We start from the raw sequence: 18,863 nt of genomic DNA, 5'->3' as shown, positions 1-18,863 counted from the left end.
ATGTAAAGAAAGCATACGAATATGAACAATTTAAAAACGATGGTAAATGACTGCCCATGAAAAGAGAACACGTTTGGCCATATTTAATCGTGTTTTATAAATACTGATAAGTACTACGAAGTAGATACTCGCTCACAACACCATATCACACTCTCCATTCCTAAACACAGAACATCCTTCTACTCCTCATCTTTTACCGTCTCTGCAGCTCATCTCTGGAACTCTCTACCACAACATGTCAGAGACTGTCGGACATTGTCTAGTTTCAAAAATAAATTAAAATTGCACTTTTTGAATTAGTTTGCTTTCAGTTATAAGCCCTTTTCTCTGCCATAGTTTTGTAAAAATATATGCTATATATTTATTTTCCTTCCTTTCCCCTTTTGGTTCTCTTTATCAGCCGATGAATTTATTATCATAGCCATTTTATTGCGAATTTTATTTAATTTTCGTATTTCTTTTCTATTTTATTAGTTTTTATTACTTTACATTTTGTTATATTCTTCCTTACGTTTTTCCATATTAACCATTCGTACTAAATGAGTTGCTTTTACTATATTCCAATGTATTTTACTTTCTTTTTTTTTCTATTATGGTATTATTTTCATGTTGTTTAGTGTCGATTTTATTATGCTATTATTATTATTTTTTTTGTCACATGTTAGTATTCTGTTCTTTAACTTCTTGTTAAATTTTAACTGCTTATGTACTTTGTGACCTGGTAGAGTGTAAGAGAAGGCCCTATGGCCTTAACTCTGCCAGTATAAATAAAGAATTTTATTATTATTATTATTATTATTATTATTATTATTATTATTATTATTATTATTATTATTACTACTACTATTATTACTATTACTAATTGAATTTCTGTCTTTTATTTCGTTACAGATTCGAGAATTAAGAACATGGCAGTCTGCCGAAACTCGCTGAAGATAAATAGACGCTGTACGGAAGGAAACAAAATTCGGTGAGTTAAAGTGAAAAAATATATTAAATTATACTTAGATGCGTTCTTATGTACTGTATTTTGCTTTGTTTGAAAGCATTTTTAGCTGCTGCCAATCGTTTTAATAATTAATATGTCTCTCTGTGGTAATCCCTTCATGTATGATCATTTACTGTGGCTGCCGCGAAATCAGCTGTAGATTAATAGTGTTACATTCTGACTTGAAATTTATCCGGAAGAAATATGAATCAAATAATTAGAGAATGGTAACAATAGCCTCATGGATATATACAACTCAATAGACATTTACAACTAGATTCATTACTTTTTGCAGACGATTTAGCTCTGGTGGCATCCTCAGAAGATGAATTACGACGTTAAATTTTTAATTTTAACAAAATTGGAATTAAATATGATATGAAAATCAATAAAGAAAAAACTAAAATTATGGCCTTCTGCGGAAAATACCCTGTGCCTAGCAAAATATGTTTAGATTAAAAAATATTAGAAACGATAAATTCTTTTACATATCTCGGATACACATTATCTTTTTTCGATGAAGTAGACATTTCACAGAAAATTTCTAAATACACCAAAACAATGGGAATAATTAACAACATTATGAAACCTTCTCTAGTACAAAGGCATACTAGAATTCGCCTTTACAAGACCTTGGCGAGACCTGTACTTTGTTACGGCAGTGAGGCATGGACATTGAGGAAGAAAGACGAAGGCAGAATAACGGCTAATGAAATGAAATGTATGAGATATACAGCGGGATATACGAAATGGGATCACAAACGCAATGAAGATGTAATGGAAGAATTACAACTAGATCCTGTAATTAATCACGTAAAACATTATCAGAACAACTGGATAAATCATCTGCATCACATGCGTAGAGATAGAATCTCAAAAAGTTATGCTCCACTATCGTCCAAACGGGAAGACATCTCTCGGTCGTCCAAAGAAGCGCTGGAATGAAAATTCAACTGTGAGATCGTAACAGGCCATTTGACCTAATACTTGAAGGGAAGAAGAAGAAGAAGAAAAGAAATAGAAGAAGAAGAAGAAGAAGAAGAAATATTGCCATGGTCACCAACGTGCTGATATTACTTTGACAGTTGAAAGTAACGAAAAGTATATGTGCACTAAACAGTATAGGTATTCAAGTGGAATGAAAGAAAAGTATTGCAATGTTCATTTATTCATTCTTTTATCCATTTCGACATTATTTCGCTCTTTTTAAACGGTAATATATTTTTACGGCTCTCTATTAACTACTAGGTTATTTACCTGTATATAATTCGTACTAGCAAGATGCTACTTGGCGAGATGAGTTCAAGGTTTCGCCATGACATTACCTAACATCCCTTACAGTTGGGTAAAACGTGTAAGGAGAATCCAATCATGTCATCAGTCCAATCGGGAATCGAATCCATGCCCGAGCGGAATCAATAGGCAAACGCGGTACCGTTAGTGCTACGCCGGTGTCCATTTATTACTTTTCTCGCTTATCAATTAATTTCCTTTCAGTCATCTATATTCACTCATTTGTTCTTTGTTTTATACCGTTTTGGATTAAGTCACTCATTTATTTTTCATTGATTGATTGATTGATTGATTGATTGATTAATTTATTAATCCATAGGTAGAGTAGTAACCGCATCTATGTAGACCTGCGTACCATGTTCATTCATTCGATCATTCATTCATTCGTTCATTCATTCATTCATTCATTCATTCATTCATTTTATTCTATAGATCTTACATGAGCAATGAAGCTTTAAGATGTGAAACAAGTAAAACTTTTACAATATTACAATTACAATTTTTACAAATTTTTACAGTTTTACAATTTAATAATTTTTTACAATTTTTACAATTTTGTGAAATTTTTTACTATATTTTGGCGAGATGTAGTGAGATGAGGTGAGGTCCGAGGATTCGTCAAAAGATTACCCGGCATTTGCCTCTTGGTTGGGGAAAACCTCGGAAAAACCCAACCAGGTAATCAAATCAAAGGGGTTGATGCCGAGGACTCGCCATAGACATCCGGCTTCAGTCCCACGGCTGGGGAAAATCTCGGAGGAAACAAAAGACCAAAGGGGGATCCAACCCAAGCCCGAACGCAGCTCCGGATCAGCAGCCCAGCGAGTCTGCCGACTGAGCTACATCGATGGCTCTACTAAAATTATACAATACATAGCCAATCAGATTATTAAATTTACAAACGCAAATGATCATTCATCAGTTGAGCTATATGTATAATACAAAACAAGTAAGTTAATTAAATTTAAGGCATAAACAATTCAACCAGTTGTGATATACAGAAATTGATAATACATATCATGCAAACTACTTCAATTTACAAATACAGGGACATCATTTTATTTTTACTAACATTTTTAATATTAACCTGGCTATACCTTTAGAGAACCGGAAACACAGTTTGCTACCCCTTCCACGACTGTAGTTCGATGATATAGGCGTAAAACACAAACAAATCACTCTACTAGGTATAGGAGGGAAGAAAAGTATAATTCATCCATTTACGTAAACTAGATAATATCGCGATTTTGAGTTCGATAATTTTCATTAGGTTTTTGTTTAATCAAAATACAGTACTGTATTAAGAATAAGTGTTTTTACTCACGAACTAAGTTATCCATTCGGCGTATTCATTATGCAGTGTATATTATACTGTCTACAGCACATTAGCGTGCAATATAGAGAATGAAGTTAAATTGAAAAATAATCATAATATGAATATTTAAATACATTTTTTTTAAATGGTGGCCGTTCATTTCGATACAGCCCAGCCACTAGCCTTTACAGAGGGGCACAGCAGAAGCAGGTGGGGGAAATCGGGATGCGACGTAGGCAAACAGACAGTACCTGTGCGAAAATATAACTCAATATTGAAAGCTCTTTCGTCACTGGAAAACGCGAACATATATCTGGAACGTGCTATACTCACTAACTCAGTACTGTTTACTATATGCGGCCTTCATTCTGTGTGGAGGGAGTTGGAATTTCATTAGTAGAAGGGGTGGGAGTGAAGTACATTCAAAAACTCAGGTACAATAAAAATTGAAGTAAAAATAAAATGATGTCCCTGTACAAACAATTTATCAATAGAGGTATACAAATTACTATTCAATTTAAAGCCAATGTGTAACAGGTAGTACAGTTGTTAACCTTCCGTGACGCCAAATTAAAATTGTTTCATTATTCTCGTGTCCTAACATTTCGTGATTTTCTCATCATCTTTGTTTCCTTATTCTGAGTTTATAACACTTTTACTTGAAACGGTTACGCTTGTTTCATTTAATTTCATTATTTTATTCCTTACATCTTACATTAGCACTGAAGCTTTAAGATGTGGAACAAGTCAAAATTTTACAAGATTACAATTTTTTGGCGAGATGAAGTGAGGTAAGACCGAGGATTCGCCATAGATTACCTGGCATTTGCCTTATGGTTGGGGAAAAACCTTGTACCGAACGGGGATCTAACCGAATCCCGAGCGCAGCTCCGGATCAGCAGTCTAGTGAGTCTACCGACTGAGCTACATTGGTGGCTCTACTAAAAATATACAATACATAGCAATCAGATGTTTAAATTTAGAAACCTAAACAATTATTCATCAGTTGAACTATAAAATATAATACACAGCAAGTAAGTTAATTCAGTTTAAAAGCATACACAATTCATCAGTTGAAATATACAGATTACTATTCACTTTACAGCATATGCAATTCATTAGTAAATTGCAATTATTCGGTTATTAATGAAGTTAATGAGGTTAAATACTTAGGTATAATTATTGATAATCATTTAAAATGGAATAATCATATTCATTATATTTGTAATAAATTACGTAAAACATTATGTTACTTTGTTATTCTAAGAAATATTTTATCAATTAACTGTTTACGTGTAATTTATTCAGCATTATTTCATTCTATATTTATGTATCGTATTATAGGTTGGGGTGGAACTTATAAATCCAACCTTTATCCGTTAATGTTACTACAGAAGAAAGTATTAAAATTTGTTTAAAAAGTAGAAAGATTATCCAACTGAATTGTTGTTTAAATATTTCAAAGTTTTCAACATTAAAGAAATGTATTATTTTATTTTATTAAAATATTTTCATATAAATCTTAATAACTTTAAAAGGTATATACATAAATATAGAACTAAAAATATGAATTCTCTGCGTTTGTCTGAACCAAAATGTAAAACCAATGCAGCTTTTTATCATAGCATGAGTCAAGGTCCCAGATTATTAAACAAATTTTATTCCAATAATATTTCAACCACGAATCCTCTCCAAATTAATAAAAAAAATTAAAAAATTATATTGGATTTACAGTTTGGGTTTAAATATATTAAACTCTATTTAATCTGTATTCACTCTCAATTTTAATTTTATTTTTGTCTGTATTGGAATCCCCTCCTGAGCACGAGTCTTACTCATTCAGGAGTGGGCTAGTTTATTTATTAATTTCTATTCATTTCAAACTTACTAGCAATAAAAATAAATAAAATAAAATTAAGCTATACAAAAATATACGGTACATAGGAAACAATTTAATTCAATTTACAAGCATATTTTAGTTGAGGTATAGAAAATTGTACATTTCATATCAAGTAGAATAATTCAATTTACACGTGTAAACAATTCCTCAGTTGTGTAGAAGGTATGAGTATGTAGAAATTTGGTTAATTCTTTTCTGAACATTTTCTCGTGGTTATTCAAAGCTTTAAGATAATTGGGCAGTGCATTGAAGACTGTAATACATGAATAGCGAACTTCTTTTTGTAACAGCTTGGACTAACAGGGGGTAGATGGAGATCTTATTTGTCTTTTGTATTAAAATTATGAATGTCTTGAATAGTATCAAGTGTAGGTATCTCGGTTTTTAATGTTATATATAATTGGGAAAGAATGTACTCACAAGTTAAGGTCAAGCTAAATTTTGGAAAATATTTTTTCATGATGTTTTTTATGCACACCATCCATTATTATTATAGCTTTCTTTTGTAAAACAAAAATGTGTTTAGCTTCAGATGAGTTGCCACAGAATATTAATCCAAATTTTTTTACAGAATGAAAATATTCAAAGTATGCATGTTCCAGATCGTATTTCGATTGAATTGCAGTGTAGATGAATTTTTCATTAGCCTACTCCTAACAGTGAAATTGAAACTATAATGTTGGTAACTATGAAAATATTATTCCCGCATATGTTTCTACTCTGGCAGTAACTACCACAGCAACAATGCCGGGGCCCCTTTCTTTTGTTCGCCTCGCTTCTGATCTAAACTTGGTGTTGACGCTCCGAACTCCATGCTATCACCTTGACTACCGCCAATGCCAGCGTTTCTTAGCAACCACATTTTCATATAGGCTTCTATACTGTATATGGACTATTATAAAACATCCGTTATCATGTCTTCTTCAAAACATCATAACCGCTCGATAATTAATTTTCAGGTATAAAGAATATCACTATAGGTCAGTTTCTGTCAGATGCGTTTCCAATTCACTGTGGGCTAAAGCAAGGAGATGCACTATCACCTTTACTTTTTAACTTTGGTCTAGAATATGCCATTAGGAAAGTCCAGGATAACAGAGAGGGTTTGGAATTGAACGGGTTCCATCAGCTGCTTGTCTATGCGGATGACGTGAATATGTTAGGAGAAAATCCACAAGCGATTAGGGAAAACACGGGAATTTTACTGGAAGCAAGAAAAGAGATAGGTTTGGAAGTAAATCCCGAAAAGACAAAGTTATGATTATGTCTCGTGACGGGAATATTGTACGAAATGGAAATATAAAATTTGTAAATTTATCTTTTGAAGAGGTGGAGAAGTTCAAATATCTGGGAGCAACAGTAACAAATATAAATGATACTCGGGAGGAAATTATGCACAGAATAAATATGGGAAATGCCTGTTATTATTCGGTTGAGAAACTTTTATCATCCAGTCTACTGTCAAAATATCTTAAAGTTAGAATTTATAAAACAGTTATATTACCGGTTGTTCTTTATGGTTGTGAAACTTGGACTCTCACTTTGAGAGAGGAAGAGAGATTAAGGGAGATTGAGAATAAGGTGCTTAGGAAAATATTTGGGGCTAAGAGGGATGAAGTTACAGGAGAATGGAGAAAGTTACACAACACAGAACTGCACGCATTGTATTCTTCGCCTGACATAATTAGGAACATTAAATCCAGACATTTGAGATGGGCAGGACATGTAGCACGTATGGGCGAATCCAGAAATGCATATAGAGTGTTAGTTGCGAGGCCAGAGTGAAAAAGGCCTGTAGGGAGGCCGAGACGTAGATGGGAAGATAATATTAAAATGGATTTGAGGGAGGTGGGATATGATGATAGAGAACGGATTAATGTTGCTCAGGATAGGGACCAATGGCGGGCTTATGTGAGGGCGGCAATGAACCTCCCGGTTCCTTAAAAGCCAGTAAGTAAGTAAGTAAAGAATATCACTACAGTAACATTCCATCGTTAAGCGAAAGGATAAAACCCCTACTTTCCACTCTGGTAATCCAGGTTCGATTCCTGGTTGCTCCAAGTGGAATTTGGGGTGAACAAAGACGGTACTTGGCGCGATAAGTAGGCCTGTACGCGATGAATTCCCGTTTCTTTCTCGAAATTCCACCATTGCTTTATTAATCAATTCAAGTTCTAATAGATTGCCTCCCACGATTCACTGAGGGCAATGCTACAACGGCATCAAGCTCTACAGTTAGTGATCGTGGCTGTAGGTGGGATGCCAACTAGAGTCAGCCAGTGGATAAAATGCATCCCGCTTATCTTCATGGAACGTGACGTTTTTTCAATATCCATTTAATGGCATATGAAATGTAATTCAGAGCACCTGTTACCCGCAGGGTTTTACTACAGCTCGTATTCTCGTCTGTAAAATGAGGCACATGCAGCACTAAAGATGGAGCTTCAAACCTGTAAGTCTGGCCATCAAAACCCCAGAAGTAACTCTTATACATCTATATGTGAATAAATTGTGTAATGGAAATCTTCAGTACAGCACTGCGTGAGATGTTGAAGGAAGGAGACGGGTGAAAATTACAACTACTGTTTTTTTTAATAGAGGGTTTATTTTTAGCACACACAATCCTCTTGGAATATGCATACATGCTACAAAACTTATCTTGTCTCTTAAGTACAGTATTTTGAGATCTGCAATTAAAAAAATGTGGAATATTTTTAAAATCAATCTTTCTCCAACTCAGTGATACTTATTATGCGGCTCTCCAAGTAATATTACTTACTTACTTACTTACTTACAAGGAATGCTGTTTACTCTCCTTCAGCTCTTTCTTATAGTTTCTGAGAATTACTTCTTAATTTCCATGAGACACATTTTAATGAATCGAACTAGTTTCTTGGGAATACAGCAGAGTTCGTATAGGTCAGTTTCTATCAGATGCATTTCCAATTCACTGCTGGATAAAGCAAGGAGATGCACTATCACCTTTACTTTTTAACTTTACTCTAGAGCAGCCGTGGCGAAAATGCCATCGTGCGCCGAGCCACTGTGTAACCTGCAACGTGCATAGCACCTATGGAGGGAGGCGGACACCCGAAGGGGAAGTGAAGCAACTGTCTGACTTATTAACGGTTTTTCATTTTCCTTACGTCAAACACTTAAATATAATTTTATACAGTACAAGGCTACAAACTAATGTTTAGTACGTGTAACGAAGAAAGAAATGAACAAGAAAACATAGGACACAATATCACAACCTAAAATTAATTGTCTTCAGAATGTCTCTGCGACAGAGTTTCAAAATCAGGAATTATGTCACTTACTGCCAGTCGTAGTTGATCACGAAGGTATTTGTCTGTGAGTCGTGATCTAAATTTGGTTTTTATTATTTTCATTGCTGAAAATAATTTTTCACAAACTTAAGTTGTAGCGAACATGGCTTCAACAGAGCAAGCGAGAACGAAGCTTCAAATATTTATTTTTTGCCAAAGATTTGAAAAGTTCAACATTTGTCAAGTCCTTACATCTAGCTTTCATTTGACATCAAATTGTAAATCTGTGAGTTTAAATTGAAGATCTAACCGCATTATTCGTACATCTGCTGAAAAAGGATCGACGTAAAGAGATGATAGTAATAATAATAATAATAATAATAATAATAATAATAATAATAATAATAATAAACCTTTTAATGTTTCATCAGTAACATGTAGTAACTTATAATGCCGTTATATGTTATAGAACCGTTTTCCTCATAATACTTGTGAACAAATCATACATTTAATATTCTCATCATATTGACAGCAAAAAATGCGTCCTCCCATCCTACTTGGAACTTTAGTTTTTAAAGAGGTACATGGTTTCGAGAGAGACATTGCGACGATACGCCACTCGGAGGTCAGAGACAAATACAAACGGAACGGAGTTTGACTCCAGTGAGTGAGAGGGTGGGGGTTGTAGGTAGGAAGCAAGGGAAATGCACTGCGAGCCAGAATGTGCTCGTGAGTCGCATTTTCGCCACGGCTGCTCTAGAGTATGCCATTAGGAAAGTTCAGGATAACAGAGAGGGTTTGGAATTGAACGGGTTACATCAGCTTCTTGTCTATGTATTAATATGCAGTTGGAGAAAGCTTTAAAGTACATTTCAGGAGCAAAATTTTTATTGTGAATGTTGGATTTTAAAGTGTTTCTCTTACGTCATTATTTGTTAATTACTATAGCCGTAGGATCAAGGCGAAGGATATGTCAAACTAATTGATCTTCCAAGTTTGTATCGAGGGTTGTGGCTTTCCGTATTTTTCCAATATCAATGAAATGCCTGTTATTATTCGGTTGCGAAGCTTTTGTCATCTCGTCTCCTGTCAAAAAATCTGGAAGTTAGAATTTATAAAACAGTTATATTACCGGTTGTTCTGTATGGCTGTGAAACTTGGACTCTCACTTTGAGAGAGGAACAGAGATTAAAATATAAAGTTTAATTAAGATCAGTTCAATGGAACATGAGCAATTTCATACATGCAGGTAGACATACAGTGAGAAAAATAGACAGTTGGACAAAGTGACACTAAAAAGCTCTACGAAGGATTGCGAACTCTCGTAAGACAAAAAAAAAAAAAACGAGTTTTGGTAGAGACAGCTTCCCATGTCATCGAAGAAGGACATGTCGAGATCTCCTAGAATGACTAATAAGTTTTTTTCTGAGAAGAATAGTCTAATAAAAATATGTAGGCTTAAGTCTGATTAAGCCGCAAGGGATCTATTGTACGCCACTCCTGTAAATGATAATGTGCACCTATGAAATTGCTTTCATTACGTGTTAAACCTGGGATCCTGGAGAGAGTCCGATAGGCAATGGTTTGTCGCAGTGAGGTCTGTTCAGAGTTCAATAGTTAATAGGTTATTTGGTGACGCTTTATCAAAACCTCAGGTTATTTAGCGGCTGAATGAGATGAAGGTGATAATGCCGGTGAAATGAGTCCGGGGTCCAGCACCGAACGTTAGCCAGCATTTGCTCGTATTGGGTTGAGGGAAAACACCGGAAAAACCTCAATCATATAACTTGCCCCGACCGGAAATCGAACCCGAGTCACCTGGTTTCACGGCCAGACGTGCTAACCGTTACTCCACAGGTGTGGACTTCAGAGTTCAGTGGTACTAATTTTGAGCACATTCAGTAACAGTGCATCGAGTGGGTAGGCAACAGCTCTGTCCGACAGGATGACGTGTTATGCGTGACGTGGCGCTCCCAATTCTAACGCTGACCCTGAATTGTCTGACAGAAATGTTTCTTTCGGTCAATTCTACCATCCTTTAATTTTTTTTATTCAAGGACTTCTGGAACACCCGGTATGAGTTTATCTCCTTCAGGCAAGAATGCACAACTTCAATGCAGTTTAAAAAATGAATATACGTTTATTAACATATGACTTTTAAAATTGGGCTCAAACAAGACATAAAAATTAACAATAGGAACGAAATTTTGAAAATTCTTTGCTTGGTACTTCCATATGTTACAAAAGAGAAAAACTGAATATGCAGGAAATTTGACAGACATTTAGTACAAACCTGTATTAAGAGTACCTGAAAATACAGGGACATCATTTTATTTTTACTCCAATTTGTATTTTACCTGAGTTTTTTAATGTACTTCACTCCCACCCCTTCTACTAATGAAGTTCAACCGTCCTCCACACAGATCCAAGACCGCATATACAGTCATAGTAGCCTTACAGTCATAGTAAACATTACGTCCCAAAAACATGTTCGCGTTTTCTAGTGACGAAAGAGCTTTCAATATTGAATCATTTTCGCACAGGTACTGTCGTCCATTTGCCTACGTCGTATCCTGGTTTCCCCCACCAGCTTTTATTCGCCAGCTAGTGGCTGGGATGTCTTAGCTCTTTTCTGAGAACATTAATTTCTGTTACGTAATATTATACAACTGTTTAAAATAACTTAAATAAAAGGGCCTCTTTAAGGAATTAACTGTCACGTGATTTCCCCCCTTTCTACGACCCTACGACATAACCACTTGGACGGACAGTAGATAGTATGTCTGAGTAATTTTATCTTTTCGGATCGGACACATGTGAAGATTGAATTTACAGTACATAAGGTACTCTTTTATAGAGTAGGTACAGAATTATTTCAACATGAGTTACTAGTACGAAGAACGAAACTGGTAATTGGGATTAGGTACAATAGTCTATAGTGCGATAATATGCACATTAGAACTGAAGCCTGTATCGAAATGAACGGCCACCATTTTCAAAAATGTGTTTAAATATCCATATTATGATTATTTTTCAATTTAACTTCATTCTCTATACTGTACGCTAATGTGCTGTAGACAGTATAATATACACTGCATAATGAATACGTTCGCATGGACAGCTCAGTTCGTGAGTAAAAACACTCATTGTTAATACTGTACTGTATTTTGATTAAACAAAAAAATAATGAAAATGATCAAACTCAAAAGCGCGATATTTCCTAGTTTACGTAAATGGATGAACTACTTTTCTTCCCTCCTATACCTAGTAAAGTGATTTGTTTGTATATTACGCCAGTATCATCGAACTCCAGTCGTGGAAGGGGGTAGCAAACGGTGTTTCCGGGTCTCAATCATTAATCCAAAGGTATAGCCTGGTTAATATTAAAAATGTTAGTAAAAAATAAAATGATGTCAATGTACAAACCCGTACCAAGAGTAGCTGAAAATACAATATATAAAAATATCCCAGTTAACAAACAATAATTGTATAAAACGCCCAACTCTCTCTCTCTCTCTCTCTCTCTCTCTCTCTCTCTCTCTGGATGGCAAGAACGATTGCATTATTCTCTTGGAAATCGAAACAGAAGGGAAGGTGTAATGATTGATTACGAAAGAAGATGAGAATATAGTTGGCCTATTTCGTTTAAATGTAAAATCCTCTAGTTTTCAATAGGAAGTGAAATCTATTTTAGAATATACATTTCTTGGTCGTGCTGTCACAGAATTCCTGCTATCTCCATTCCGAAATTATTCCGCCGAAGCACCAGATATAATAATTACAAGACACTTTCACATAGCCGTCGTCATTTCTTGAAAGGAAAAGCCTTCTGCTTGAATCCAATCTAAGAAATTAGATTGCATTCGTGTCCTCTTTCTTCTGTTTTATTTATATCTTTTGTATTCCCACTCTGCGCTTTTGTTTTGAAGCATTCCTCGTAATTAATCGAATGTTTTTGTTTCTTTGTTTATTTCGTTTCATATTTCTCTCTTGATCCCGACTCTCCAAATTGAGGAAGAAGAAAGGAGTTCAAAAAGCTCCTCCAATAAAAAGATTTGCTAAAAAAATATAAAGAAATGAAGAGGACAGGGAGCGGAAAGAAAACAAGATCCCAGCTGAACACGAGGCGCTCCCCCACTCCCTTGTTCCTCGCCCCAGTGTTACTTACATAGGAAGCAATTAGCAGAACAGTTTGAAAAGTTTTCAAGAAAATGAAGGAAGAAAAGAAAACTTGTGAACTCTGACATCTGTGTGTGTTTTCTTTTTTGATGAGTCAAGGGGGAGAACGGACGCAGGGATTTCACTCCGAGGGGAGTTTCTAAGGTTTTATAAGTCTTGAAACCTCCACCTCTGTCCCTGTCTTACTGGCCCCTTAGCAAAACCTCCCCTGTCATTTTCGCATTTATTTCTTCCTCCCATGCTCTTATTTTTAGCTACATTTTTTTTTTTATTTCTCGCCGTTTTTATACGCCGTTCCCGATCTTGCAATCTGTCTGCTCCGCCCCATCTGATGGCCATCATAACCACATCTTTCCTGCACCGCTAAGGGTTCTTCTGCGCGCCAGCAGCCGGATTATTGCGCTAACAGAAATGGGGATTGAGCGTCGTTGACAGAGTTTCTTCTTATCGCCAACAAGAAGACTGCAAGCAATGTAAAACCGCTAGCTCAACAACTAGAAATCCTTCATATTTTGACACTGATTCTTGATTTTGAAATGCTCAATTTTAATGGATATTAATCTCCTTACCTACTAATAATATCACCATTTATAACCTAAGAAATACTACAGGAAATATTTCTCGTTAGTAATGCACTTCGGGGAGATTATCCTCGTCCAGAGTCTGAGAGGTACTTTTTCTTTGCAACTTCTTAAACCTTTCATAATTAACACAAAGAAGATTATCGCTGCAGTTTAGACAAGTTAAAAACATAGGAAATATATTAGGAGAAAACGATTAGTGAAAACACGGAAATTTTACTTGAAGCAAGTAAAGCGATATGTTTGGAAGTAAATCCCGAAAAGACAAAGTATATGATTATGTCTCGTGACCAGAATATTGTACGAAATGGATATATAAAAATTGGAGATTTATCCTTCGAAGAGGTGGAAAAATTCAAATATCTTGGAACAACAGTAACAAATATAAATGACACTCGGGAGGAAATTAAACACGGAATGAATATGGGAAATGCCTGTTATTATTCGGTTCAGAAACTTTTGTCATCTAGTTTGCTGTCAAAAATTTGAAAGTTAGAATTTATAAAACAGTTATATTACCGGTTGTTCTGTATGGTTGTGACACTTGGACTCTCACTTTGAGAGAGGAACAGAGATTAAGGGCGTTTGAGAATAAGGTGCTTAGGAAAATATTTGGGACTAAGAGGGATGAAGTTACAGGAGAATGGAGAAAGTTACACAACACAGAACTTCACGCATTGTATTCTTCACCTGACATAATTAGGAACATTAAATCCAGACGTTTAAGATGGACAGGGCATGTAGCACGTATGGGCGGATCCAGAAATGCATATAGAGTGTTAGTTGGGAGGGCGGAAGGAAAAAGACCTTTGGGGAGACCGAGACGTAGATGGGAAGATAATATTAAAATGGATTTGAGGGAGATGGGATATGATGATATAGAGTGGATTATTCTTGCACAGGATAGGGACCGATGGCGGGCTTATTTGAGGGCGGCAATGAACCTTCGGGTTCCTTAAAAGCCTTTTTGTAAGTATTCCGGTGTTGGTAGACAATCAATACCTATCCTCAAATATACTGGACTTCAAAAAAGAATTTATATCATAGAAATGATCAGGGACAAATCAAGAATGATATGGGCCCAATTGGATCCCTGGAATAAAGACATAAAATATAATAATAATAATAATAATAATAATAATAATAATAATAATAATAATAATAATGCGTTCAGTGTTATGCCCAAGGGCAGGCCTTTCACTACAAACCCAGCATCCTCCAATCTTTTCTTTTTTTTCTGTCTTCCTCTTTGTCTCCGCATATCGAAGATAATGTTGTCTACCTTCTGATATCTTCTTCTGGCCCGAACTCTTCTCCCGTTCACCATTCCTTCCAGTGCATCCTTCAGTAAGCAGTTTCTTCTCAGCCAGTGACCCAGCCAATTTTAGTCCTCTTGCTCTACCTGATCAGTTTTAGCATCATTGTTTCTTCACCCAGTCTTTCCAACACAGCTTCTTTTCTTTTAATAATAATAATAATAATAATAATAATAATAATAATAATAATAATAATAATAACACATAGGTTATCTAATGTGGATGACATCTTTCGATTGCCAGTATCCATAGCCTTCTATCCACCTAACCTCCAATCTGCAGTTGCCTTTCCTTCATAGCATCATAATTTTACGTTTTCCCTTCATCGTATTCCTTCATATTTCCACTCAAATACACATTTTCACAGTCCTTCTTCATCCATCCGCTGCTTTTTGATGTTATCTAAAAATTGTATCTTGAAATTTCATTTTTCCAGCATGATTGAGTTTCTAATCTTGTATTTTCTTGAAACTTTTACTGCTCTTCTTAAAAATCAGTTTCAGTTGCCTGAATGTATTCTGTTTTATACTCATATGGTAATTTTATTTTTCTTACTCATATTTTTATCTCATAACATTCCATATAGACAAGCAATTGCAAATTTTCCTCTATTACTTCTATTCCTTATTTCGCCTTCATAGTTTCCATTTCTATTTATTTTAATTCCTACATGTGTTACTTCTTCACAAGATTATATAATTTCTCCATTTTCCAAAATCTAATTTTGCCTTGGTTCACCAATTGATGAACATTTTATTTTCTTCGCATTCGATGGTGTTATTTAGTCAACTGTCCTGAGACAGGTTTGAACCTCACAAGAGAGGCACCACTTATGAGGCAACCAGGCCAGGAGATAATGAGGTAGTGTGGCTCCATTGCATTCAATGATAATCCCCATTTATTGTATTCCTCTATCAATATTCTTGTCATATTATATTCTATGCGGTCATCAGCACAGTGCACCCTCGGGCTAGCGTCTCTTACCCGCGGATAGAGCATTGCACTAGATTGCATCCGTGGTTGCTGGCGGGTATGTTTCTTCCTTTCTATCCCTTCTGCAAGACGGTGCATATTGCGATACACTCTTTACCCGTTACCCATCAGCGAGTGCTGACGATCATAAGTTTGGGCCATTAATAATTGATCATCAGCAAATTGTACAGTATACAATGTTCTATTATTTGAAATAGGTATTCACATATTTGGACGTTATCGTTTCCAATTTTTTTAAACTTCATGCAGATAGATTTTAAACAACGTTTGTAACAAACTACACCCTTGACGGAGACCTTCATTTGTCAAAAAAAACTTGAGATAATTTATTGCTAATTTTTATTTTAGACTTACATCCACCATATAAATTGTGTATGGATTGAATAAGTAGGCCTACTTCTTTGATTTCCATGTTTCTTAAGGTTGTCCATAATTTCGCTGTAGGAACATTATAGTATGCTTTTTCAAGGTCTACAAATAACAAATTACATTTTATTTTTAGTCAATTTGGTGATGCAGAAAAGATTGTCGTCGTGGGTCGACCTGCTCTAAATCCAGACTGTTCTTCTAATTCCATATCGCTATAATTCCTTTCCAAATAATATTTTACTGTTGTTGTTTAGTCATCTGTCCGAAGACAGGTCTGAACCTCACAAGTGATACCAAGAAAGCACCACTCATGAGGCAACTAGGCCAGGAGATAATGGGGTAGGATGGCCACTTCCTTTCCTCCTCCATTGCATACATCGAAGACTAGCTCATATTAAACTAGTCAGACTTCAGATGTGAAGAACCTTGGCATTTATATGGATTGTCACCTGGAATGGAGTGAACAAGTGAATCACACTTCCAAAAAAATATTTTCCATCATTCACTCATTAAAGCGACTGAAGCACTTCCTTCCCGATAAATTAAAATTAATCCTTGTACAAACACTAGTGATGCCACACTTTGACTACTGCGATATTATATTAAGTAACCTAAATGCAAATTTGAGCAGCAGGCTACAACGTGTGCATAATGCGTGCGTCCGTTATATTTGCAATATTCGTAAGTATGATCATGTTTCCCGTCTTTCCAAACTCTGTCTTGGCTAAGGCTAAGCGATCGACGAGCCCTGCATTCTCTTGTTCTCTTATTTCAAATTCTGCGCACCGCTACCCCAATCTATTTGGCTTCTCATTTTCAAAATTTATCCGCATATCATCAGCTAAGTACAAGATCTCATCAGAAAAATTTACTCATTATACCCCACCACAAGACATCTTTATATTCTTCATCCTATACAGTTTCAGTTGCTAGAAATCGGAACTCGCTTCCGAGTGATGTAAGGGATTGTTGGACAATAACTTCATTTAGATCAAAATTACATCAATTCTTGCTTAACAAATTAATTGCTGATTAATATATTACATATTATAATGAAACTAACATCTGTCCATTGCTGTTATTATCATTAAATTCCCTAAATAGATTTACAAAACCTCTAATGGCAATTACATTAATTTTCTCATTATAGAAATATATTTTAGATATTATTTTTTTTTTCTCTGTGTAACATAGTCCTAGTAAGCTTATATTAAATTAATTTTCATCATTTTACTAGCTATCTCAGACCTCAAATTAATTATAATTGATTGAATTAAATTAGCTCATAAATTAAGTTACTACTTTACCTTATAGGTTTATCTAAATTTAAATAAATATGTAGTCTACTAGTCGTTAACTTAACTGAAGAATATTGCTGGAGAACCTTTTAAGTGTAATATAAATATTCGTAATTTAAATATGTATTTTATTGATTAAGGCTGGTTGAGTGGAAGAAAAGGCCTTATGGCATTAACTCTGTCAGCGAAAATAAAACATTATTATTATTATTATTATTATTATTATTATTATTATTATTACAAACAATTGTTCTTCCTCTGACACATATCGTCAAATGACATGCACTGCCTGATAATAGATGTACATATCAGCCAGAACATCAATCAAAGGATCTTAAAAGTATAATAGGCCTAAATTAAAATAGATGCAAATGAACGTACAAGCAAGGGGGTTGACAAGATTTTCGGACCTTATTGTACATTGGTGCGGTCGTAACTCCAATATGCATCTGTAGCTTGGAACTCGATTACAAGTACAGATTCGGCTAAATTAGAAAATATACAAAGAAAATTTATATCGTTATGTTCATTCAGATTTCTGCCCATTAACTCCGGGTATAGCTGCAAAAGAAAATGCGAATATTTTAATTGTCGAAACCTATATGCTAGACGTCATGGGCTAGATTATCTGTTCTTGTGTAAGATCCTCAAAAGATGATTAATCCTATGACTCTTTCTTCACTTACCTTTCTTCTCACGCTTCACTTACTTTTCTTCCCACCATAATCTGTACACACGCTCTCGTCATGAAACAATACTAACAATACCATCCCATCGCACCTCCTCATACTCATCATCTTTCACAATAGCCCTGCCAAGACTCTGGAATTCGCTACCTGCTAGCATCAGGGACTGTCGAAATAAAATTGAATTCAAACGAAAACTTACTAGGCACTTGGTCAGTAATTGATTTCTTGTAAATAGTTTGCTTAGTCTATCACAAAATATTTCAATATTCAGTAATTTCACCACTATACAATTTTGTTAATCTAGATTTAATTTTTAATTCAGTAAATATAAAATATTCCTTGTTTCTCTGTGATAAATTATCTAGCTTTCATTATTCAGGTAATCTTTTCGTACTTTGATTTTATTGTAATTGTAATTGTAAATTTAATACTAATTGTAATGTTATTTGTAATTGTAATTGCAAATTTAATACTTATTGTAATTTTATTCTTCATATTGTAGTTGGAATCTCCTGGTAGAGGGGCAGAGAAGGGCTCACGGCCTTATCTCTACCAGGTTAAATAAATAAATACTACTACTAATACTAATAAACAATATTACCTTACGTATTCCAACGAAAGATATGTAAGCCCACAAACTTTTCTATAATAGAAATTCAAAATTTCTTTCACC

General features: G+C 34.9%; 1 protein-coding gene across 2 annotated transcripts in view; it reads left to right on the top strand.

Moving 5' to 3' along the window:
* The window catches only part of LOC138711687 (uncharacterized), a 1,209,687-nt gene that overhangs the window by 751,764 nt on the left and 439,060 nt on the right, over nt 1-18,863 (top strand). For both annotated transcript variants that reach the window (XM_069842817.1, XM_069842816.1), the window contains one exon: nt 892-970. The gene's annotated coding sequence lies outside the window, so the exon portion shown is untranslated. The remainder of the gene's footprint in view (nt 1-891; nt 971-18,863) is intronic.

The sequence above is a fragment of the Periplaneta americana genome, chromosome 13, assembly GCF_040183065.1.
Source record: "Periplaneta americana isolate PAMFEO1 chromosome 13, P.americana_PAMFEO1_priV1, whole genome shotgun sequence".
NCBI classification, from domain to species: Eukaryota; Metazoa; Arthropoda; class Insecta; order Blattodea; family Blattidae; genus Periplaneta; species Periplaneta americana.
The sequence above is the reverse complement of the archived record's forward strand: the minus strand, read 5'-3'. Positions and strand labels throughout refer to the sequence as shown.